This window comes from Perognathus longimembris, chromosome 7 (genome assembly GCF_023159225.1).
Source record: "Perognathus longimembris pacificus isolate PPM17 chromosome 7, ASM2315922v1, whole genome shotgun sequence".
Taxonomy (NCBI): Eukaryota; Metazoa; Chordata; class Mammalia; order Rodentia; family Heteromyidae; genus Perognathus; species Perognathus longimembris.
Genome location: NC_063167.1, coordinates 16,915,514 through 16,940,269, shown reverse-complemented (window position 1 = coordinate 16,940,269; position 24,756 = coordinate 16,915,514). Strand labels below are relative to the sequence as shown.

The window sequence follows — 24,756 nt, the reverse complement described above, 5'->3', positions numbered from 1 at the left end:
AAGGTGGCGCAGCTCACCTGAGAGTGGCCTCTTGGAAACGGCGCCCAGTCCCGGGAGCAGAGCTCGGCCAGGGCCCGATCCCTCAGGGGCGGGGCCGTCCCGGAGAGAGCCGTGAGTGACTCACCCACCCCCTTCCCACCGGACTTTCGGCCCCGCCCGGGACAGGGAGTGAAGGGACAGAACTATCTACAACTCGAGGGGTGGCTTCAGAAAGTTCACCAGCTCAGCTCCTCCTCCCTGTAACCAAAGACACAGGCCCTTTGAACTCTCATCCAAAGAATTCGTCTTTCCTCACCCTTCAGGTGAGGGCTCGCATTTACTTCTGTGGGATTTTTGCACTCTTGAGTTTATGAGAAGATTCACCTTCATCCCTACCTCCCCTTCCACTTGGTTTGCCCCTTGCTGTTTACTCCGATTGCGGAAGTCGCTCGGGTGGAGCTCCCGGGACAGTTTCTTGAGTACGTCTTTTGCGTAGTTAGTTAACTGGCATCCATGGAGACCAATGGGATGGCCAGAAGCTTAGGGCGGGTGAGGCAGAGAGCCAATCAGAGCCGTTGGCGGGGTGTGGCTGCGTCTCGGGGCGGGGAATCACGTAATGGCGGACTCAGGCCCGGCAGGCGCGGCTGGGGGCGTAGCGCATTGAGGGGGGTCCATCTGTGAAGTAGCCCGCGAGGCGGTCGGCGGGAGCCGACTGGGTACGGAGGCTGGGCAGCCGTCAGCCCTTCCTGTGGCTGAGGGCGACTGCGCGAGGCCAGGTGAGCAACAAGTCCCCTTGGGCGGGTCCCGCCGAGTGAGGCGCGGGCCGCAGCTGGGCCGCCCCACGGGCCCGAGCGGGGCTGAAGGGGGAGCCCCCCGCGGTGGACCCGCCGGAGCCCGCGAGCCGTGGGGGCCTCCACCCCTCAGGGAGCGGTGACCCGGGGCCTTCCTTGGAAACTTGGAGGCTCCCGCGAGGGTGTGAGGCCACGAGTGCCGCCACCAGACCCGGGTCTGCCACCACCAAGTGACCGTAGGGTCGTGGGCAAGTCACTTCCCTTCCTCGGGCCTGGGTTTGTCACATGTGAAGCAGAGAGTTCACGGGCAGAAGTACGGGAGTCGGGGTTCCGAGCGCTTCCTGAACTCTCTGACAAGTTCTTCCCCGGGCCGAGCGGACCCTGGGGTCATCTGTGGGCCCCGAACCTGCGGAGCTGGAGGGAGGCGCGCGTGCACCGGCTGGGTGGGCTGCGAATCACGGGGAGGGTCGGCCTACAGGGGCCCCTCCCAGGTCACCGGGCGCTGCCCAGGGCTCGATGGGGTGGCGGTGGGGAAGCCTTGTGTAGTTGCCCATGGGTTGAGGGGGTGAGGAAGGGATCCGGGGAGCCTCGGGACCAAGACTGGAATCTGGGACCAGAAGTGAGGAGGAAGAACGGGATGGTTGGCATACTGTGTGTCAAGCCCGGTTAAGGCATTTTACAGCCACCCCTGAGAAGTTGAGAAGTTACAGAGAAGTTTAATAACATGCTCAGGGCCGCACAGCAAAGTGCAGGCCCATGTGTTGTCTCCCCTGAGAGTCACTGGGTAGGGGTGAGTCACTGCCCACCTAAAGATATGGAAGTTTGCTTTATTACAGATGGAGGGAGAGAAAGAGACAGAGACAGACACACGGATGGACGGACAGACTTTGACTTCTGGCATGGAGACTGGCTGGATCTTGATCTAAGATTATTAATTAATGGTTAATTATCAGCCTATCCCTTTTGTTCATAATATGTTGGCGAGGGCCATTTCTATATTTGAAATTCTCAGTCATCTTAAAAAGTGCCCTAACTTCAGAGAATTCAGAATTCAGTTTGTATCCCGTTTAGGTGTCTTATTGGGAAAAACGCTCACAGCTCTTGGGGTATAGACTTAACTTTTAATTTTGGGTGATGCTAGCCTAGTATTGTTTTATTTTCCTCTCCTTCCTAAGAAGGCTGTGTGTTACTGAAATAGAGATATTTACCATTTGTTAGTTCAAGTTTCTTTGGATTCCTTGGGTGAAATGTTCAATAACCTGCCTGTGATTAAGCTTAGTTTTTCTTTGTGTTTTCTATTGTCAGACTTTACTCTTTGTGGTAGTGGGGTTTGAACTCAGGGCCTTATGCTTCCTAGGCCAGGAAACTACTTCTGAGCCATGCCTCCATCATGTTGTCTGAGTTAGTTGTTGATCTGAAGACTTTGAACTTGGGGCAGGAAGTAGTTGGGTACAGTGAATTTGCAGCCCTTAATATTTTCCAAAACCTCGAGTTTGGGCTTAATCAAAATGGTTTAGGCCTGGGTATTGTTCTCATATGTCAATGCAGGGGACAAAAATTGGAAGAGGAAGTTGCAGAGAAAGAGGGCGGTTCTCAGCAGTGGAGCCAATATGTATTTTCTTTGTTTGACATTCTAAATCGAGAACAGCCTTAGCTAAAGGAGGAAGGAAGGGAAGAACTGTGAAACTCATCTTCCTGTTCAAAGATCTTTAAGAGCTGTCCTTGTCCATGTGTGAGGCCTGCTCTCATAGAGAAAGTCAGTTATGATCTGTTGAGTGTTTTAGAAGTTGCCTTCTAGAATGAGATAATTTTAAATCTATAGAGTTGTTATTTTTGTCAACATTTTACTGAATAAATTACTTATTACTCATGATTCATTTCCTCAGCATATTTACTAGTTCAGTTTTGGGCTGTGTTTTGTCTGTGATTTAAATCAGTGGATTTCAATCTAAGAGGAATTGACTTAGATATTAGGGGATGTAAGTGTTATCATCACTTGAAAAATATAATAGAGTTTCTGATACTTATTTATATTTTTTTCTTTTGAGACAGTCTTGCTATGTAGCTCAGCCTGGCCTCCAACTCTGTCCTCCTGCTTCATCCTCCTGAGTGCTGGGATTACAGGTGTATACACCACGTCCTGTGGCTTTTGACCTTTATTAAGTCTTCTTAATGCTTTGGTTTCTAAGAAAAGGGAGGGGGGCACACACAGAATTCATTACATGTGAAGGCCTACATTAATTCTGAGTATTATATTAGTTTTAATTAGTTAATATGCTAATCTATAGTATCTAATTCAAAGTCCTTGATGCCAAAGAAAGGTTGTTGGGGCCAGAGATTTTTTTTTTTTCTGTTCAGGGATTTGAACTCAGTGCTTCATGTGTGCTAGGCAGGCTCTCTACCAGTTGAGTCACATCTCCAGCCCCCAAATAATGTTTTTGAATTTAGAAATTTGGAGGTTTTAGAAAGTAAGTGTGGAATATGTACTGTGTATATGTAAAACACAGAAATGTTTAGATCCTTGTGTTGTAATCAAACACATTACTATTTCAGTAGTCAAATGCTTGAGTGTTCACTCTAACTGGGGTAAATATTATAGTCTTGTTTCATTTCTTGTCAGATTTTGCCACCACATGAATAATGAAAAACTCATTTCTCCAAGTCTTGGATTTTAGAATTGAAGTGGAGGGACTGTGATAAACCTTATATGATGGCAAGCATAGTAAGGAAAAATACTGAGTAATAGAGTAAAATATTGTATAACCAAGTTAATGCCAAACTCCTAAAGATAGTATATGTAGAAGAGGTTTGTGGTTTTGGTTTATATCATATAAAAATCTTAACGTTACCTCAATACTGTTAAAATAAAAAATAAAAATCTTACTCTAATTAAAGCATCTGGGTTATTTTTTTTTTGAGGCAGGGTGGAAGGTGGCTGATCTATAGCAAGTAGATAACCCAGGCTGTCTTTGACCTTAAGATCCTGTGGTTCATCCACCTGAGGGCTGGTGTTACATGTGTGCAACACCATGCTGAGCTTGCTGATGTGCATTTTAACCTGTGTCAAATTTGTCTCTAATACTGTCACTGGCTCAATATGTTAAAATGACTCTGTTCACCTTTTTCCCCCTCCTTGCTTTCTTTCCTTTTCTGCGGTGCTCATGGCTTTCTCTGTGTATGCTACCACTGAATTACATCAGCAGCTCTCTCTACTTCTCTTCCACTTCTTTTATAAATAGTAATATGTAGGCAGTCTGCTCATCCTTTTCTTGTATAGCAATTAAGAGTAATACCTTTTCCCATGTAATTCAGAGAAAGACTAATCATGTGAGGATTCATGTTTGCAGCATTGTAGAGCGGAGTTTGTTCCCACTTCAGTGTGATAGTATGAGATAATCACCACTAGATGAACTTTGTGTCAGTTTTTAAAAAAATTTTTAATTTGTGATGCTTTCATAGTTTGCACATCTTGCTTAGGGAGTTTACTAAAATATATTTAATCTAGAGTATTAATGTGTATGCTATATTTATCAGCCATATGCATTTGGGTGGTTTAAGTGGCCAGGGACTTTTATGAACATTTGTGTGTGTGTGTGTACTCACACGTGTGCATATGTGCCAGTCCTAGAATTTGAACTCAGGGCCTGAATGTAGTTCCTGAGCTTTTAAAGTCAAGACTAACACTGTGACACTTGAACCACAGCTCTACGTTTGGCTTTTTGGTGGCTAATTGGAAAGTCTCATGGACTTTCCTGCCTGGGCTGGCTTTGAACTGGGACCCTCAGATCTCGGCCTCCTGAGTAGCTAGGATCACAGGCATGAGCTACTAGTACTTGGCTTATGAACATAGTTTTGCTTAAAAAAAAAATCAGATTACTTCTAGCTTTCCTGGTGGACCACTTCTACTATGGGATCAAGTATTGCTAGAAGATGAATTGTTTCTTCTCTTTAGAAGAAGCCTCATGACAGCAAGGATTTAAAGCATTCTGTCTCCAGAAAACTATGTAGCCACCTGGTTTGAGGGCCTCCATTTATCTTCCTACTTGGGTTGACTTCTGGCTCCTGAGAATGGCACCTTCACTGTCTGGGATATAGAAGGGAGTGGAACTCTTCATCAGGATTTGCAGGTGGAGTAGGCATGATTAGACTAGGGAATATGAACAATTCTTACTTGGATGCCTCACTTCTATTTCATAAGTACTGACACTATTGCAGAATAATTACAAATTAGTCACCTTACATCATGGGCTCTGACCCTTAGCTGCTTCTTTGCTCAGGGCTAGTGCTCTACCAAGTGAGCTAAAGCTCTGCTTCTGACTTTTTGGGGATAGTTTATTGGAGTTGAGAGTCTCACAGACTTTTCTGCTCAGGATGGCTTCAAACCGGTATCCTCAGATATCCTAAGTAGCTAGGATTACAGGTATGAACCACCGGCACCTGCTTTAACTAACATCTTATTCTGATATACTTTGTGTGGTTCTAGGTACTGTGTCTTGTATAGATTTTTTTTTTTGGTATATTAATGTCTAAAGGCCAGAGTTCAAACTTATATTCAAATTTTCCATTAAATGTGTGTATTTGGTTTGAGAGTACTGTTGTCAGCACACAGCAATGTTTGAGAACCATTGACATTGTAAATGTTCAACACTTTTTTGAGGGGCTAGAAGAAAGTATGACTCAAGTGATACAGTACCTGCCTACCAAGCAGAAGGCCTTGAATTCAAGCCACAGCACCACTGAAATTTTGTTTTTTAAAATTCATTTGCTACTGATATTGACATGAATTGAGTTAAAGTAGGAGTCTGGTCCCCCCCCCCCCCCATAAACTAAGATAGTTTTGATAGTTTTCCAAGATACTTGTATCCATAGTTTATTAGGTATATTGCCAATATCGCCACTTCCATTTTGTGAGTAGGCAGTATTGGATGCAGTCTGTTTACAACTGAAACTGTTCTAGAGGCAGGCTTCATCTTAACCAGACACTCTAGGCATGGTGATGTACTCTTTAATCCCAGGTATTCTGGAGGCTTAGGTAGCATGATCAGAGTCTGAGTTTGGCCCTGGGCATAAAGCATAAGACTCTTCTCATTTAAAAAAAAAAAAAGGGCTGGGGATATAGCCTAGTGGCAAGAGTGCCTGCCTTGGTATACCCGAGGCCCTAGGTTCGATTCCCCAGCACCACATATACAGAAAACGGCCAGAAGCGGCGCTGTGGCTCAAGAGGCAGAGTGCTAGCCTTGAGCGGGAAGAAGCCAGGGACAGTGCTCAGGCCCTGAGTCCAAGGCCCAGGACTGGCCAAAAAAAAAAAAAAAAAGCAGCCTTGGAGCATCAGTTGAAGACTCAGATTAGAATTTTCCATTTCTTCCTCTGGTATTAGTGGTCCCCAGTGATGGTGGTACCCACCTCCCTCATCCAAGAATTTGAATTTCTACCAGTGTCCCCCTCAAAGCTTTTGTTGGCTAAAGATCTGAGTGCTTCTTGTTTGGGAAGAGGACTTTAGTCTGTAAATAAGGTGCTTCCTGCTATCCTTCAGTGTTGGTCTAAGAAGTCATCTATTCCTGATGCCATCCCTGGGAAAGTTGATTGATTCTCTTGTGTGTTTTCTCCTTTGTGAAAGTATTTATCAGAGAGTCAAAACTGGTATCACATAAGTTAAAAATGTCCTGCCTGACAGTGATCATGTTCCTTAAGGACAGAACTTAGATTGCTCTTTGTTTTTGATGATAGTGGTGACTGAATCAAATACCTCACCTGTGCCAGGTAATGCTCTACACTAAGCAGTACATTCAGCCCCTATGTTCTTTGTTTTTCTATTTATTTTATTTTTTATTAGCATACATTAGTTGTACAATGAAGGGGGCTCATTGTGACATTTCTACACATGTGTGTATATTGTATCCCTGTCAACTTCTATCCACCCTCTATTACCCTCCTTTTTCCTTCCCCCTCCCCACAACTTAAAGTAGTTTCAGTGGATTTCATTGTTCTAATTTTCATACATGCAAACAAAACTATTTTGATCATTCATAGTCACTCACCTTCTTTGCCCTCTCCCCTCCGACTAGTGTCCAACCCCCAAACAAAACCTATTTTGCTTTCCTGTCATCTTTTTTGTTGTTGTTGTTGGTAATGGGATTTGAACTCAGGGCCTGGGCACCATCTCTAAGCTTTTTTGCTCAAAGCTAGGGCTCTACCATTTTGAGCCACAGCACCACTTCTAGTTTTCTGGTGGTTAATTGGAAATAAGAGTCTCTTTCCTGCTGAGGCTGGCTTTGAACTGTGATCCTCAGATCTTAGCTTTCTGAGTAGCAAGGATTACAGGTGTGAGCCACCATCGCTCAGCTGCTGCTTCTTTTTTTCTTTTTCAGTTTGTGTTAATTGTGTGAAAGGTTTTCACCATGATATTTAAGATACTCATGTATTATATTTTTCTCAGAATATCCCTCCCTATTGCTTTCTCCTTTCTCTTTCATTGGTCAATAGCTTTCATTGAGGTGCCTTATGCTCTCTTCATGCATAGTTTTAAGGTATTTTGAAATTTGTGCATCAGTCATTTCTATAGGTTTATCTAATGTACTTTGATCATATATAAAGCTTCTATATATTGTTAATTTTTGTATAATCAATATATAGTACAGAGTAAGCTAATAAATGTATGTATATATGCTTACAATGATTGAATCATGACCTCTAGATTTATTATTTTATTTATTTTTTGTTGGTAGTGTGGCTTGAACTTGGTCTGGGTGCTGTTGTTGAGCTCTTCAGCTCAAAGCTAGCTCTCTACCACTTTCCTGCCTGGGCTGGCTTTGAACCCAAATCCTCAGATTTCAGCCTCAGCCTCTTGAGTAGCTAGGATTACAGGCATGAGCCACCAGCGCACAGCTTTTTTTTTAATATTTAAATTTATTTTTATGCCTCCCCCCTGCCCCCCTTGACACAGGGTCTCATTATGTAGCCATGCTGGTCTCGATCTCACAATCCTCCTTCCTTAGTATCCTGACTGCTGAAGCTATAGGAATACACCATGTCCAGCGTCTGCTTAATTTTTATGAGTTTTTTCTCTTCTGTTTCATTGTTAGATCATATTATTAAGAAGCATTGTTTGGTACCCACTAGATACCAATATGCTCTCTTTTCTTGTATGACATCTAAAAATTTTTCTAGACGTTGTTACACGTACCCTGGCAGGCAGAGTTGCCCCCTGTTGAGAATGCTGAATTAACTGGTAGTGATGGTGGAATGGTTCAGGGCTTGAATGTAGATATCCTCAGATGTGTGCTCTCCCTTTGTTTCTTCTTTCGCTTTGGACAAGAAAGGAAAATGAGGGAAATCAGGAAATGACAACTGTAAAGTAGCCTCATCATTTTTATTCTGCCCAAATTATTTTATTCACTTTAAATATATTAGAGCAGAACAGATAGCTGAATTATTTATGCAAATCTATGTAAATTCAATTTCTATCACTGATTAAGATTAGATGGAGTAAAATTTAACTAGCATATTACTACCATGCATGAAAGACTTTCTCAGATAAGCTCATAGCTGAAAAAATTTTTGTTTTTTTTTTTGTGTTGGTCCTAGGGATTGAACTCACATCTGAGGTGCTGTCACCGCTCTCCTTTGCTTGAGGCTAGCACTCTACCACTTGAGCCACAGCTACATTTCCCTGCTTTTTGGTGGTTAATTGGATAAAAGAATCTTACAGACTTTCCTGCCTTGGCTTGGGACTGGGATCCTTGTATCTCAGCTTCCTTAATAGCTAGGATTACAAGTGTGAGCCACTAAGTACCCAGTGAGCATGCTTTTTTAAGCTGAATGGTCTTATTTTTATTTATTTATTTATGTACATTTTGGGGTTCAAACTCAGGACCTGGCAGCTGTCTCTGAGCTCTTTTGCTCAAGGCTAGTGCTGGTTTTTTTTTTTTTTTTTTTTGGCCAGTCCTGGGCCTTGGACTCAGGGCCTGAGCACTGTCCCTGGCCTCTTTTTGCTCAAGGCTAGCACTCTGCCACTTGAGCCACAGCGCCGCTTCTGGCCGTTTTCTGTATATGTGGTGCTGGGGAATCGAACCTAGGGCCTCGTGTATCCGAGGCAGGCACTCTTGCCACTAGGCTATATCCCCAGCCCTAGTGCTGGTTTTTGAGTGGTTAATTGGAGATAAGGTGGGTGGGTGGGGGCTGGGAATGTGGCCTAGTGGTAGAAGTGGCACTGTGGCTCAAGAGGTAGAGTGCTAGCTAGCCTTGAGCAAAAAGAAGCTAGGGACAGTGCTCAAGCTCTGAGTCCAAGCCCCAAGACTTGCCGGGGGTGGGGGGGGTGGGGGGGTGGGGAAGGAGTCGTCTTGTGGGGAATTTTCTGCTGGAGCTAGCTTTGAATTGTGATCCTCAGATCTCAGCCTCCTGAGTAGCTAGGATTATAGGTATAGGTGTGAGCTACCGGCACCTGGCTAGCTGAATGTTTTTAGATGGGTAGATTGGTCAAGGTTATAGTCTTTGGTTTCTTGGGCATCCAGAAATTAAGTAGTAGTGATATTTGGGAACTTTACTCTTTTTTGTGCCAGTCCTGGGGCTGAACTAAGGGTCTGGTTGCTGTCTCTGAGCTCTTTTGCTCAGGTCTGCTTCTGGCTTCTTTGGTGGTTAATTAGAGATCAGAGTCTCAGAGAGAGACTTTCCACCGAATCTGTGATCATCACATCTCAACACTCAGAATAGCTAGGATTACAGGCGTGAGCCACCACACAGGGCTTCAGAACTTTATTCTCTTTTGGCCAACCCTTTACAATATAGCATTATAGTCATTCATGTCTTAGTCACCATTAAGATCTTCAAAGTTGAATGAATTTTTTTTTCTGTTTCATTTGAAGTCATGAATGGTTCTCTGGAGAATTCAAATGTATAGTTATGAATAGTATCTCAGAATAGTTACCATTTATGCAAATGAAACACACTTCTTAACTTAGAAACCAAACAGAATTGAATTAGAAAAAAGAACAGAATTGTTGAATGCTTTCAGAGGAAATAAAGTTCAGATATAGAAGTGTTATAGGAAAAATTGCTTTTGTTATAATTTCCAGGGTAATAAACAGTTTGAAGCTGGGCTTGGTGATACACATCTGTAATCCTAGCATTAAGGAGGCTGGAGTAGGATTATGAATTCTGGCTGACTCTGAGCTACAGAAGGAATTTAGGAGAGCCTGAACTATGTAGGAAGACCCTGTCTCAAAAAAGCAAAAATAAAAAATGGTATGAGATTGATAGATGAAGGTATTTAACTATACGTATGGTATTTCTTTTTAAGCTCTATTTTTTGGTAAAACATGGAAAAAATCTGAGATACATTCTTGTAAGATTAATTTCAGTTGAATAAAATAACATCATTTTTTTTCTTTTTTTTTTGCCAGTCCTGGGGCTTGAACTCAGGACCTGAGCACTGTCCCTGGCTTCTTTTTGCTTGGGGCTAGCACTCTACCTCTTGAGCCACAGCGCCACTTCCAGCCTTTTCTGTTTATGTGGTGCTGAGGAATTGGAACCCAGGGCTTCATGCATGCTAGGTATGCACGCTACTGCTAAGCCACAGTCCCAGCCCCCCCCTTTCTTTTCTTTGAGGTAATACTGGGGTTTGAATTTAGTACTTTGTTCTGGAGCTAGGCATCTAGCACTGTTTACTCTAGCTGTTTTTGAGGTAGGGTCTTTGGTGTTGTTTTTTTTCCCTTGTAGTCTGAACTTGGATCTTTGTATTTCAGCTTTGCTGTTCCTGGGATGATAAGCCTACACCACCATGTCCAGCTTTTTTTTCTGTGGAGATGGGGTCTTGCAAACTTTTTCTGCCCTGTCTGGAACTACCATCCTTCAGGTTAGCATCCTGTATACCTTCCTGGGATGACAGTCCCATGTCACCGTACCTAGTTGTTTGTTCTCATGGGATCTTGTGACCTTTTGTCTGGGATGCCTCTGAGGTGCCAGACTTTGAAGTCAGGCCCCACCACGTGAACCCCATTTTAGAATCGAACCCTGAGCCAATCAGATTTGTACCTGTGTTCTAATCTTGCTTGCACAGCTGATTGTTGTAACCTTGTTCTTTGCCTTTATAAGCCCTGTGTAATCACAGCTCGGGGCTTCCTCCTAACCTCTGCTGTGTCGGTGGGTAGGACGAGGCCCGAGTTGGCAGCTCGTTAAATAAAGCCTTGCCTTGCTTTTGCATTTCGGAGTGTCTGAATCTCGGTGGTCTTCTTGGGGGTGGTCTTGCGACTTGGCACAACATTTGGGGGCTCGTCCGGGATAGCCCCAGAGACCCCGAGATCCCAGACTCCGAAGGTGAGAAAACAGCGCTGTTCATTTGTCTTGTCCTGTAATTTGTCTGTTTGTCTGTTTTGCTTTTGCTTATACTTGTAGGGCACGAGTCAGTTTGGTTTTTGGCCGGAACTGACCAGGAGGGCCTCCTAAACGAGACTCAACCCGCCCACCTTGTACTTGGGTCCACTCCTCCTGTACCCTGGCAGGAGGTTGTGGGCCAACTTGGGAGATCTCCAACTCGTAACTCGGGTCCACTCCTTCTGCACCCTTGCAGGAGGTTGTGGGCCAACTCGGGTCCACTCCTTCTGCACCCTTGCAGGAGGTTGTGGGCCAACTCGGGTCCACTCCTTCTTGCAGGAGGTTGTGGGCCAACTCGGGTCCACTCCTTCTTACAGGAGGTTGTGGGCCAACTCGGGTCCATTCCTTCTGCACCCTTGTAGGAGGTTGTGGGCCAGCTTGGGAGATCTCCAACTCGTAGCTTTTCTTAGGCCTGTGTGTTTTCCTCCTTTTGTATTAATTGTTTTGTTTTTGTAGCCTTTTGGAAGAAATTTGGAAGTAAAATTGTCCTAAATAATTATTGCAAAGTGAGAAAAGGAGAATTATGGCTACCAAAATGTTTAATTGCCATTCCAGCTTCTTTGTAGGTTTTTTTGTAACAGTTTCCAGCAGGCCCACAGAGAAGCACAGGTGATTCCTACAAGTTTGTCAAGATCTAATACTGACCCTTAATAAGTTCCAGGTAAGAGAGCATGCTTAAAAACTACTTCTGTGTGGACCACCTTGTTGCTTATAATTGGAGTAAAGTGGCCCCTTATAAGACTCATTGATCTGAATCTGCGGTTCGAAGCCAGCCGGGCAAAGAAAGGTCCCTGTGAGAGACTTGTCTCTAATCAGCCAGCAGAGTGCTGGGAATGGAGTAGTGTGGAGCTCAAAAGTGGTACGGTGCTAGTCTTGAGCTGGAGAGCTGAGGGACAGCACTCAGGCCCTGAGTCCAAGTCAAAAGTCACTCCTCCTGGGACAAAAGTGATGGAGCATCCAGAGGCAGTAAGCCACTGCTTGGATGGCAGAGATGGTGTCAGATCCTAGAGTCACTACTGTTGGCCTTTCAAAAGTTAAAGCCGGGAAGTCCTAGAAGAATAGTTCATAAGCATGCCTTTCCAATGCCCATGTCTGTCTACTGGGCAGGAATTTGCCAGTCATCTGTGATAGTGGTTAGTAAGGGTAAGTTTGTCAAATGAGAGGATAGATTAAAATCTCACCCCCCACATTTACTCAAAGCCCTGACTGGCAGTAAGAATTTTAAGCTGATACATCTGTTTAGGAAAGAAAGCTTGTAGACCTGAGATTGTGTTGTGTCCTTATTGAGATCTGTTAAAGGCCTGTCAGCTTGCCAATGCCCCCAATCAACAGATTAACCACGGTGGAAGGGACCCTAGACGGCATCGCCACTTGGGTTCATTGCTCCCACGCCAGGCCAGCTGACCCCTTTGCCCTGGATGACAACTACCGTGATGGAACATGGGAGGTCTCCAAGCACCCAGCTGGGCCGCTTCGCCTTTGCCTCAAGAAAAGAAAGTTAGACTGAATATTGTTATAATTTTCTTTTTGCCTTCTTTCCTTACTACCCTGGCTAGTGTTGATGTCATTTTGGCAGCTCACTCCAAAGTGAGGTGACCCCCTTATTTTAGGTAGTTTTGAGCTTGCTCAGGAATACGGGTATAGCCACCCGACCCTTAGAGCACAGTTGAGAAGTTTATGTATTATTTTGTTGCTTACATTTGGATACTAAACACTATAGAGCTAATGGTAAGTCTGTATAGCTGAAAGTTAATTTTCAGTTTGCAGCAATCCTGCAGTCCCTTGGAAAAGTAGACTAAGGTTATAGGTTCCTGGCTAGGTAAGGTCAACGCCCCTGAGTCAGCCTGAAGAAATTACAGAAGATGGATGATCTTCACCCATCAGCCCCCCTTTAAAATCAAGGGACCAGAGTTGTTTTTGTGAAGATGAGGCAGGATAAACTAGAGGCATGCAAAACAGAGGTACAGAGACTATTCTTGTAAGAAATGGTGACAGGCCCTTTGGTTACTACATTGGGCCCTACTGGCCCATGCCTTACCTCTATGTCATCCCCTAGACATGCAAGCGATTGAAATGGACAGAATGGAGCCATGATTGGCTCCCATGTACCAAAAAGAAAAAGGGGGAAATGAGGTGCCAGACTTTGAAGTCAGGCCCCACCACGTGAACCCCATTTTAGAATCGAACCCTGAGCCAATCAGATTTGTACCTGTGTTCTAATCTTGCTTGCACAGCTGATTGTTGTAACCTTGTTCTTTGCCTTTATAAGCCCTGTGTAATCACAGCTCGGGGCTTCCTCCTAACCTCTGCTGTGTCGGTGGGTAGGACGAGGCCCGAGTTGGCAGCTCGTTAAATAAAGCCTTGCCTTGCTTTTGCATTTCGGAGTGTCTGAGCACAACACCTCAAACTATGATTCTCCCAGTTTTAACCTCCGAAGTAGCTATGATAAGTGAATCACTGCAGCTGGCCCCAAAATAAATATCTTTTAGGGTATAGATTTTCTTTCTTAGTGGGTGCTGGTGGCTTATGTCTCTACTCCTAGTTACTCAGGAGGCCGAGATCTGATGACCACGGTTTGAAGCCTGAAAGCTAGCGGGAACAGGAAGCCTTTGAGACTCTGATCTCCAATTAACCAGGAAAAAGCTGGAGGTGTAGCTGTGGCTCAAGTGGTAGAGCACTGGCCTTGAGCAAAATAGTTCATTGCCTAGGCCCTGAGTTCAAGCCCCAGGACTAGCACGTACACACATACACTAAGAGTACCTAGGCCCTGAGTTTAAGCCCTAGTATTGGCCACCCCCTCTCCCCAAGAAAAACTCTTTCCCAAAGAGAAGCTATGGTTTGTTTCAGTCCCAGCTTGTGAGTATTTAGTTGAAACCCTTTCTCCACCTGATTACGCCATTGTTCTAGCAAGCACTTAATCCTAAAAACAAAAACAAATCTCAACCCTCTTTCATAGCAAGTCTTGGGAAATTCTTTAACTCTATAGAAGGTCTTGAGTCATGCTGTTGTTATTCACAACTGGAACTAGTATTTCTAATACCAAAGATATCTGAGGGTTATGAGAAGTAGACTAACTTTGTACCTCTCTTAACTTTTTTACTTTTGTGCTAGTCCTGGGCTTGAACTCAAGGGAGCATTAGTGCTCTACCACTTGAGCCACAGCTTTACTTCCAGCTTTTTTTTATTAGTTTATTGGAACCTTCCAGACTTAACAGCCCAGGCTGGTTTCAAACTTTGGTCCTCAGATCTCAGCCTCCTGAGTAGATAGGATTACAGGCGTGAGCCACTTGTGCAGTCTTGGGTTTTGTTTTTGTTTTGTTAAGACAGAGTCTTGCTATGTAGCTGAGGTTGGCCTTAAACTCTTGATCTTCTTGCCTCAGTCTCCCAAGCACTAGAATTACAGATGTGTAGCACAAGGCCTGGCTTAAGATATGTCCTTTTTTTTTTTTTGCCAGTCCTGGGGCTTGGACTCAGGGCCTGAGCATTGTTCCTGGCTTCTTTTTTGCTCAAGGCTAGCACTCTACCACTTGAGCCACAGTGCCACTTCCGGCTTTTTCTATATATGTGATGCTGAGGAATTGAACCCAGGGCTTCATGTATTCGAGGGTAACACTTTACCACTAGGCCATATTCCCAGCCCCCCCCTTTTTAAATAAGGTTTTTTTTGAAGTGGTGCTGGGATTAAACACAGGTAGCACTCCTTTGCTGGGTAAGTACTGTACTACTGAGCCACAGTCTAAATGAGAGATTCCAAAATGTAAAAATTACATACAGTGAAATGCACAAAAATGCATAGGAGTGCTTATATGTTTTGATGATTGTGTAGCCAATCAAAAGACCATTTTTGTAACCCTCAAAAGTTTGCTCATTTCTCTTCAAGGTCAGTCCTATTATTTCATAGACAACCATTGATTTCAACTTCTATTTCCACATAAGTAATAACTTTGTTTGAACTATACCATATACATACTCTTTGGCCCCTGACATTTTGTATTTTAATGTAAAAATATTAGATTCATTCATGTTAATGTGTGTATCAGTATGAACCCAAGTCTTTTGATGCATATATAGTATTTTTTCTGATAAACCATAGCTCCTCATTTGATTATCCTTTAAAAACATTTTTAATGTATGTTAATTGTACAAGGGGGGTTTATTGTGACATTCCACACATAGTGTATCTCAATCAACCTCACCTACTCTGTCCCTCTCCCCCATCCCACTTCCACATTGTTATATTTTCATAGCTTCCAGTAAACTATGTGGGCCATTCATCCTCTTAGTCTTCCTCTTCCCACTGATTACCAGTCCCCAAATAGAATTTTTTTTTTCCTGGTTCTGGAAGCTTGAACTCAGGGCCTAGAGACACTGTCCCTGACTTTGGTGCTCAAGGCTGTAGTGTTCTACCACTTGAGACACAGCTTCACTTCTGTTTTTTTTTGGTGGTTAACTGGAGAGGAGAGTCTCATGTGATCCTCAGATCTCAGCCTTCTGAGTATCTAGGATTACACCTGTGAGCCACTGGTACCTGGCTTGCTTTCTTTTCAAATACATAGTTCAACTGTATTTCAGAATTATTTACCACCATCTTTTCCCCCTTTTCCTTTTTCCTCACTTTTCTCTGAATTTCCATAGTTAGAATCACGTTCTTTGTGTGTGTGTAAGTATATATACATATGTACATTTTTTAGGTCTAGCTTCCACATATGAGTGAAAACATACGGTATTGCCTTTTTGAGCTTGGCTTATCTTGCTCAAGATAATGTTTCCTAATTTTATCCATTTTCCTGCAAATGACATGATTTCATTTTTTATCATGGCTGTGTACTAATTTTTTTCTTTTTTTGGCCAGTCCTGGGGCTTGAACGCTGGGCCTAAGTTCTAGCTTTTGTGCTCAATGCTAGCATTCTACTACTTTGAACCACAGTTCTACTTCTGATTTTCTGATGGTTAATTGGAGGTTAGAGTCTCATGGACTTTTCTGCCTAGGCTGGCTTCAAATCTTTTTTTTTTTTTTCCGGCCAGTCCTGGGGCTTGAATTCAGGGCCTGAGCACTGCCCCTGGCTTCTTTTTCCTCAAGGCTAGCACACTACCACTTGAGCCACAGCGCCACTTCTGGCCATTTTCTATATATGTGGTGCTGAGGAATCGAACCCAGGGCTTCGTGTATATGAGGCAAGCACTCTTGCCACTAGGCCGTATTCCTGGCCCTGGCTTCAAATCTTTGTCCTCAGATTTCAGTCTCCTGAGTAGCTAGAATTACAGGAGTGAGCTGGCCCAGCTCCACGACTCCTTTTGCTCAAGCTTAGCACTCTACAACTTGAGTCACCATGCCACTTCCAGCTTTTCTGGTGATTAATTGAAGATAAGAGACTCAGGGACTTTCCTGTCTGACTGTGGTTCTTAGATCTCAGCCTCCTGAGTAACTAGGATTACAGGCATGAGTTACTGACGCCTGGTTCTTGTGCTAATTTGGTTATTCTTACCTCACTTTAAAAAAATAGGTTGAGGACCAAACCCACCTACATACTAGGCATGTGCTCTTCTACTGTGCATATGTCCCCAACTTCCCCATTGTTTACTTGTTTACTTTGGTATTTACATGTAATTACCCCCCCCCCCCATATTGTTTCAGAAATCTCATTGTGGGAATGGTGACTGAAGCCTGTCATCCTAGCTACTTGAGAGTCAGAGAGAAGGAATCAGGGTTTCAGGCTAGCCTGGACAAAAAGAAGTTTGATAGGCTTCATCTCAACTAATGGCTGGGTACAGTGGTGCAGTTTTGTGTTTTTTGTTTGTTTGTTTTTTTGTTTTGTGGGTTGAGTTTTGGCATTATATTTCTTTTTTTTCTTTATTGTCAAAGTGTAATACAGTGGGGTTACAGATTCATATGAAAGGCAGTGAGTACATTTCTTGTTCTACTTGTTACCTCCTTCCTCATTTCCCCCAGTGGTGCAGTTTAGTTTGTTTGTTTGTTTGTTTTTTTTGGCCAGTCCTGGGGCTTGGACTCAGGGCCTGAGCACTGTCCCTGGCTTCTTTTTGCTCAAGGCTAGCACTCTGCCACTGAGCCACAGCGCCACCTCTGGCCATTTTCTATATATGTGGTGCTGGGGAATTGAACCCAGGGCCTCATGTATACGGGGCAAGCACTCTTGCCACTAGGCCATATCCCCAGCCCAGTGGTGCAGTTTTGTTGTACCAGCTATGGAGGAGCACAATGGCCAGGTATCATCCCAGCGACTGGGGGGAAGCACAAGCAGGAGAATTACAGCCTAGGTTGGCCTGGGCATAACTCAAGACTTTACCTACAAAATAACCATTGCAAAGGGTACTGGAAGCATGACCTAAGTGGTAGAGTGCCTGCTTTGCAAGCCTGCAGCCCTGAGTACTAAGTAAAAGTACTAAGAAAGTGTATCTCATTGAAATTACCAAAGTCATAAATGCTCAGTGCAAAACATTATGTAAGCAGAAGTGAATAAAGCGTAAAAATATCCTCAGACTCATTTTTATTGCTGCCTTTTTTTCCAATTATGGAAATAAGTGCTCTTTGTAAAGAAAAAATGTTGCCCAATTTAGATACTATCAGGCAGAGAGTAAGAATCACCTATCATAACTAGGCGTGGTGGCTGGCATACACTTGTAAGCCTAGGCCTTCAGAAGCTGAGTCATGAAGATCTCAACTTCTGTGCCACCCTAAATTACATAGTAAGAACCTATATCAAAGACAAAACTATAGAGTCACCTATCAACCCATTAGGTAAATTTTTGATACATTTTCTTTTTTTTCCCCACTTTGTTTACCACAGTTAAACCTATTGTGTAGGGATTTTATTTTTATTTTATTCATTTATTTTGCTAGCTCTGGTGCTTGTACTCAGGGCCTGAGCACTGTCCCTGACTTCCTTTTGCTCAAGGCTAGCACTCTGCCACTTGAGCCACAGCGCTACTTCTGGCTTTTTCTGTATATGTGGTGCTGAGGAATCGAACCCAGGGCTTCATGCATGCTAGGCAAGCACTCTGCCACTAGGCCACATCCCCAGCCCCCAGAATCACCCCGGGCCCTCCCCCCCCCCCCCCCCCCAGTCCTGGGGCTTGAATTCTGGATCTGGGCACTTTCCTTGAACTTTTTACCCAAGGCTAGCACTCTACCACGTGACTCACAGCGCCACTTCTGGCTTTTTTGAGTAGTCTGTGAGACAAGAGTCTCACATAATTTCCTACCCAGGTTGGCTTTGAACTCTGATCCTCAGATCTCAGCCTCCCTGAGTAGCTAGGATTATAGGCAAGCGTAAACCACTGGCACCCAGCTTGAATTCTTTTTTTAAATGATTAACAAAAAAAGGTATGTTTAGGATTTGCCAGGTGGATTCAGTTTAGATTATCCAACTTTTTTTTTGTTTTTTTGTTTTTTGTTTCTGTTGTCCGGCTTGAACTTAGAGCCTGGGTGCTGTTCCTGAGCTCTTTTGCTCAAAACTCTACCACTTTGAGCCATAGCTCCGCTTCTGTTTTTTTGGTGGTTATTTGGAGATAGGAGTCACAGTCACAGACTTTCCTTCCTGGGCTGGCTTTGAACTATGATCCTCAGATCTCAGCTTCCTGAAGTAGCTAGGATTATAGGCATAAACCACCAGTACCTGGCTAGATTATCCCACTTTTGTTGACATTGTAGTTACTGGCCAGTTGAACCTAAGTTTTCTCCCCATCGCACATGATCTGGGTGTTGGCCTTGGCCTTTAGTATCACACTGAGGTAGTACACAGTGTCATGGCTTGAACATGGGGCCTTTCATTCTTGGCTTTCTTGCTTATAGCTGGTGCTATTCTTTATGGGCCATACTTCCAGACTGACCTTTTGCTGGAGATAATTATCTTCAAATAGCCAACAAAAAGCTGGAGGCTTCGCTCAAGTGATGAAGTGCCAGCTATGAATGAAAAAGCTGAGCCAGAGCACAAGGCCTGGAATTCAAGCCTGCCTGCTCCCTATCCCCCATATACACAAACACATACATACACACAAAATAAAAAATTAGGTCTTTCTTGTCTAAAATTCATAATTGTTGGTAGTTCTTATGGAAATGTCATCTGTGAATTTATCTATAGTATCTTTGAGTTGCTTTTTGTTATAGGCTCTACTCTCTACCTGTTAGTGAGTTTTATTACTTTATATACTAGACCGAGTAGTAACTTGCTTTTTATTGATTCTAATAAAATAGCTACTATATAGTAAATGTATGTGTTAGGCATTTGTGCATATTTCCAGTCTTTTTTTTTTTTTCTGTTTATATGGTACTGAGGAATTGAACCCAGGACTTCACGCGTGCTAGGTAAGCACTCTACCACTGAGCCCACATTCCCAGCCCCATATTTCCAGTCTTATAGTAGTTCTTCAAATTAGTTATTTACAGATAAGAAAGGTTAAAAAAAATAATTCAGCCCCTAGTCACAGAAAGAACTAGACCCTTATTCTCTGGCTATGGTGGTGTACATCTGTTCCCAGCCCCTAGTGAAGCTGAAGCAGGAAGATTGGAAGTTAAAGATCAGTTGGACCACATAGCAATACTCCATCTCAAAATCCAAAGCAACCACAAAAACTCCTTTTATCTGAACCTGAGCTCAAAATGTGTGTGTGTGTATGTGTGTGTGTGTGCACACATGTAATTACCTCTTTAGATTTCTGCTTCATAGCTTTTTTTCTCTTCTTTCTTTCTTTCTTTCTTTCAGTCTGTGAAGTCCAGGCAGATCTCAAACCTGAGTTCCTCCTGATGTAGTCTTCCAGGTGCTGATATTGTTGCTGAAGTTGCTGTACATGGTGTTGCTTTATAACTTTTAAGATTTGATGTAGAACTCTACCATTTTACTCTTTCTTTGCTTCACATTCAAGTAGCATATAAATATGTGTGTGTGTGTGTGTGTGTGTGTGTGTGTGTGTGTGTGTGTATCTAGACACATCTATATAATTTTAAGAACTGTCCTCATATGGAAGCAGAAGCCCCTCTGCCCTTCTTGGTCTTTGAGACATTTTTCTAGCCTTCCCTACTTACCTTCTTTGTGTTACGGTGACTACAACTGCACATTCTATTCTAGGTACAGATACACTTTAGTTTGTACCAGGATAGGATAATATGTTCTGTGTTTCCCAGGCTTTCGTAATAACATTCATCATTTTGTGGCCTTTGTATTCAGGATGTAGACCAGATTCCGAAACCCCTTTCCTGTGTTATATCAGGTAGCTTAAAGCTCATCAACCAATAATGATAATTTAGACTATTTTTCCATTACAGCATTACTTTTATCTATATGAACATTATTTTCTGTATTTCTGAACACATACAACTTTTTACCTTCATGCCTCTTTTTTAGTACTTAGTACTATAGAGTCTTTTGCAAACTGGAGAGATTTCACTAGTCTTCTTTCTGGATAAATTTTAAATGTTATTTGGTCAGTCTGACTACCTGGGAGAGCATTTATTTGTACATCTTTATCTAAAGAAGGGACTATATCACAAATTTTCCCTCAGTTTCTAAATGAATTCTCTTCAAGAGGAAAAAGTAGTTTGTTTTCTCTTTACAGTAGCCTAGGGTTTGATCTTTAGCACTATAGCACAATAACACAAAAACCAAAAGACAATAGAAAGTATACTTCACTGGAAATGTGGCTCAGTGGTAGTCTAGCATGCATTAGGCCCCAGGGTAAGACTGGCTTGGAACCCTTGCACTGCAAAACAAACATACCTACCCATCTGTCCAGTTCTACCTACAGTTCTGTCACTACCTATTGTCCATCAATGTGTAGTCCATAGTAGGCTTCCATCTTTCTTTTCTTTCTATTTCAGCTTCCTCAGTAACTAGGATTATCAGTGTGGGCCACCAGTACCTGACTATTTTTTTTCTTTTAAGCACAGTTGCAGTCCCGGGGGCTGATCCCAGTTCTACAAACTGAATTACATTGCCAGCCTTTTCTTTGACTACAATAAGGATTTTCTTGACTAAGCACCTGTGGCTTTGCAGTTCTTTTCACTTGGGGGGGGGGTGGGGTGGTGTGTGTGTGTGTGTGTGTGTGTGTGTGTGTGTTCTTGCTCAAAGCTTAGTGTCCTACCACTGTGAGCCAAAGCTACACTTCCTGTTTTCTGGTAGTTAATTGGACTTTTCTGACCAGGCTGGCTTTGAAATGAAACCCTCAGATTTCAGCCTCTTAAAGAGTAGCTAGGATAACAAGTCTGAGTTACCAGTGCCTGGTCAGAAAGTTTATTTTATTTTATTTTTGCCAGTCCTGGGGCTTGAACTCAGAGGCTGGCCTGAGACCCTGAGCCTCTCTATGCTCAAGGCTAGCACTCTACCACTTGAGCAACTTCTGGCTTTTTCTGAGTATTGGAGGTAAGAGTCTCATAGATTTTCCTGCCTGGGCTGGCTTTGAACTGCTGTCCTCAGATCTCAGCCTCATGAGTAGCTAGAATTACAGTTGTGAGCCAAACTACTTTTATTTATTTTTAGTGTTTTTTTCACATTTATTTATTAGCACCAATTAATTGTTCAAGGTTTCATTTGGGCATATTTATATATGCTTGCAACATACCTTGAGCAGACTCACCCTGCAGGAACTTTTTAATTTGATATAGTTCCATTTGTCAGTTCTTGTTCCTGTTTTCTGGGCAGTTTTAATTTTATTTAGAATATAATAACTTGTTTCTGTTTCTTCCAGAGTTTGCCTACATACTTAAAGTTCTAATTTTTGTACTTGGTAAGAGGAGTCAAGTTTCAGTCTAATTTTCTCACTACCTTTTTTTTTTTTTTGGCCAGTCCTGGGCCTTGGACTCAGGGCCTGAGTACTGTCCCTGGCTTCCTTTTGCTCAAGGCTAGCACTCTGCCACTTGAGCCACAGTGCCACTTCTGGCCGTTTTCTGTATATGTGGTGCTGGGGAATCGAACTCAGGGCCTCATGTATACGAGGCAAGCTCTCTTGCCACTAGGCCATATCCCCAGCCCCTCACTACCATTTTTTAAAAAATTTAATTTATTAATTGAACACAAATTTTTTTGACAAGGTGTTGTGCAAAAAGGGTACAGTTACATAGTAGGGCAGTGTGTACATTTCTTGTGATATCTTACGCCCTGTTTTTCTTTCCCTTCTCTAGGTCAGGTATCACTACCATTGTTGAAGAGGCTTTTTCTCCAGTGTATATTTTTGGCTTTGTCAAAATTAGATATAGAGGTTGGGAATGTGGCTTAGTGGTAGAGTGCTTGCCTAGCATGCATGAAGCCCTGGGCTCTATTCCTCAGCACCACATATACAGAACAAAAGCCGGAAGTGGTGCTGTAGATCAAGTGGTAGAGTGCTATCTTTGAGCAAAAGAAGCTCAGGGACAGTGCCCAGGCCCTAAGATCAAGCCCCAGGAAAAAAAGAAAGAAAGAAAAATAAAAAAAAGAATTAAATATATCTAATTCTTTGTGTTAGTCTTTGGTCTTCTGTTCTCTGGTCTTCAGGTCTGATTTTGTTCTGGTTAATCCCATGATGTTTTTGTTACTATGGCTTTGTAGTATAGTTTGTAGTAGATGTATTTCTCACATTTCAGTAGAAAAGATGTTCTAGTTGATGTCCAAATTAATCCTGTGTGCTTCCCAGTCTTTTCCCCCAAAGAACTCAAGGTCTCTGTGTCAATGACACAGCTGAAGGCCAATGAACTTGAGTGATTTGACCAAGGTCTAACAGGCAATGATCTGCCCACAATCTAGCCCTCTGGTTTTACTCTTGTGTTTTTTTTTCCCTCTAGTTTCTAGGATGGGTGGTTTAGCTGCATTTCAACATCTACTCTAGGCCATCAGGGGAAGACAAGTTTTGTGGGTCATCATTGGAGGTACAATCAAACCTCATTAATTAGGGCTAATTGGGGGAAACCTGGTGAGGGTGTTGTATGTTGTTTTTCTTTAGGTGCAGCTGTTACTTTGAGTTCATACAGTAACTGAAACTAGGCTAATGGTGTTACTAGGTTATTTTGTTGATAGAGGTCCTTGTACCTGGTTTAATGAATAGCAGAGAATGATGTGCAATTTAACTTTAATTTATGTAAATTAGACTCTTGAAATGCTTAAAAACAGCTCATTAAATGTTTCTCCCTGCAATCTTATTTACACAGTTTTCTTAGTCTTTTCTTTATTAGAGTACAGAGGTAAACTTTAGCTCAGATCTGAATTTATCTCAAGTTTCAAATGTGTGAAGTCTATATCAATGAACTGTTGGCTTGTAAAATTCAGAGAAGCTTAGACCAATATTTAAGAAAGTGCAGGGGGCTAGGAATATGGCCTAGTGATAGAGTGCTTGCCTCCTACACTTGAAGCCCTGGGTTTGATTCCTCAGCACCACATATATAGAAAAAGCCAGAAATGACACTGTGGCTACCCTTGAGCAAAAAGAAAAGAAAAAAAAAGAAAGTATAGAAGAGGAGTATCGCAAGTCTGGCAGTCTCAGCCATCAGATTGTAATTCCATCTGAAAGTAAGCACCAGGTGCTTCTGAGTTGTGAAAACTTCCAGGAAGCTGTTTTACTTCATCTCAAAGTAGCATCACAAGGCCTCACATAGATAACTGGATACTGAGGCACAGGACCTGTGTATTCAAGGGCTATGTTGCTTGTTGACTCTTGTGCCCCCAAATAAATCACTTGACCTCTCTGAGCCTTCATTTCCTCATCTTAATGAGGTAGGTAAAATGGGAGCAGTAGTTTGTGGTTTTGTTTCTGTGATGATACTTGGGTTTTAACTCAGGGCCTTACTAGTTAGGTGCTCTATCCACTTAAGCTATGCCCTCTAGCCTTTTATTTTTTTTTTTAAGGTAGCACTAGGATTTGAAGATAAACATTTTTATTTTTGTTTTGTCTAACACACTACTTGTAAGATTCAAATGAGCTGATTAATCAAATGATTGATATAGTGGATATTTATTGAATTACTAAGAGCTGATGTGAAAGTGCTTTTTGTGACCATAAGTATTATTAAAATAATATAGATTAGCTTCTATCCCTGAGGGTTTTTGCTCAAGGTAGCACTCTGCTACTTGGGCCACAGTTCCACTTCTGGCTTTTTTTGAGTATTTATTAGAGATAAGAATTTCACAGACTTTCCTGCTGGGGCTGGCTTTGAACCACGATCCTCAGTCTCCTGAGTTATAGACGTGAAGCACTAGTGCCTGGCTAAGCAGGAGATTTGAGAACTTTGAATATATCCTAAATTTGCAGCCATTTCACTACAGAAGATAACGGCCCTCCCCTAAGAGTCTCTATCGGCATTATAGAAGCACCACTGCTGGTGTGAAGGCCTGATTTACCAAATTGGATTAAGTTATATTTAATATCCTCTGCATAAGCATGATATATTTTCATAAAAAATTGCTTCAAAAGTATGTCTAGTGCTGAGTGTGGTGGCTGCGGTTTGAAATCCTAGCTGCTTGGGAGGCAGAGGTTAGGGGATTGTGATTTGAGGCCAGCCCAGGTAAAAAGTTTGAGAGACTGCATCTGAACACATGACTGTTTGCTGTGGTGTGTGCTTGTATCCCGCTGTGGCAGAAGCACAATGCCTGGGTGCAGTGGCACTTCCTACTCTTTGCAACAGGAAGAAGGAAGCACAAGT

General features: G+C 42.8%; 1 protein-coding gene and 1 long non-coding RNA gene across 2 annotated transcripts in view; one reads left to right on the top strand and one right to left on the bottom strand.

The window, feature by feature from the left end:
- The first annotated feature begins 586 nt into the window (after window positions 1–586).
- Window positions 587–24,756, top strand: part of Wasf2 (WASP family member 2) — a 76,733-nt gene continuing 52,563 nt past the window's right edge. The window contains exon 1 of the mRNA XM_048350618.1: window positions 587–755. The gene's annotated coding sequence lies outside the window, so the exon portion shown is untranslated. The remainder of the gene's footprint in view (window positions 756–24,756) is intronic.
- Window positions 7,670–8,434, bottom strand: LOC125354788. Its single transcript, XR_007211542.1, has 2 exons — window positions 7,954–8,434; window positions 7,670–7,909 (listed from the first exon to the last, which is right to left on the bottom strand). It is a non-coding gene; the product is annotated as an uncharacterized LOC125354788 (long non-coding RNA).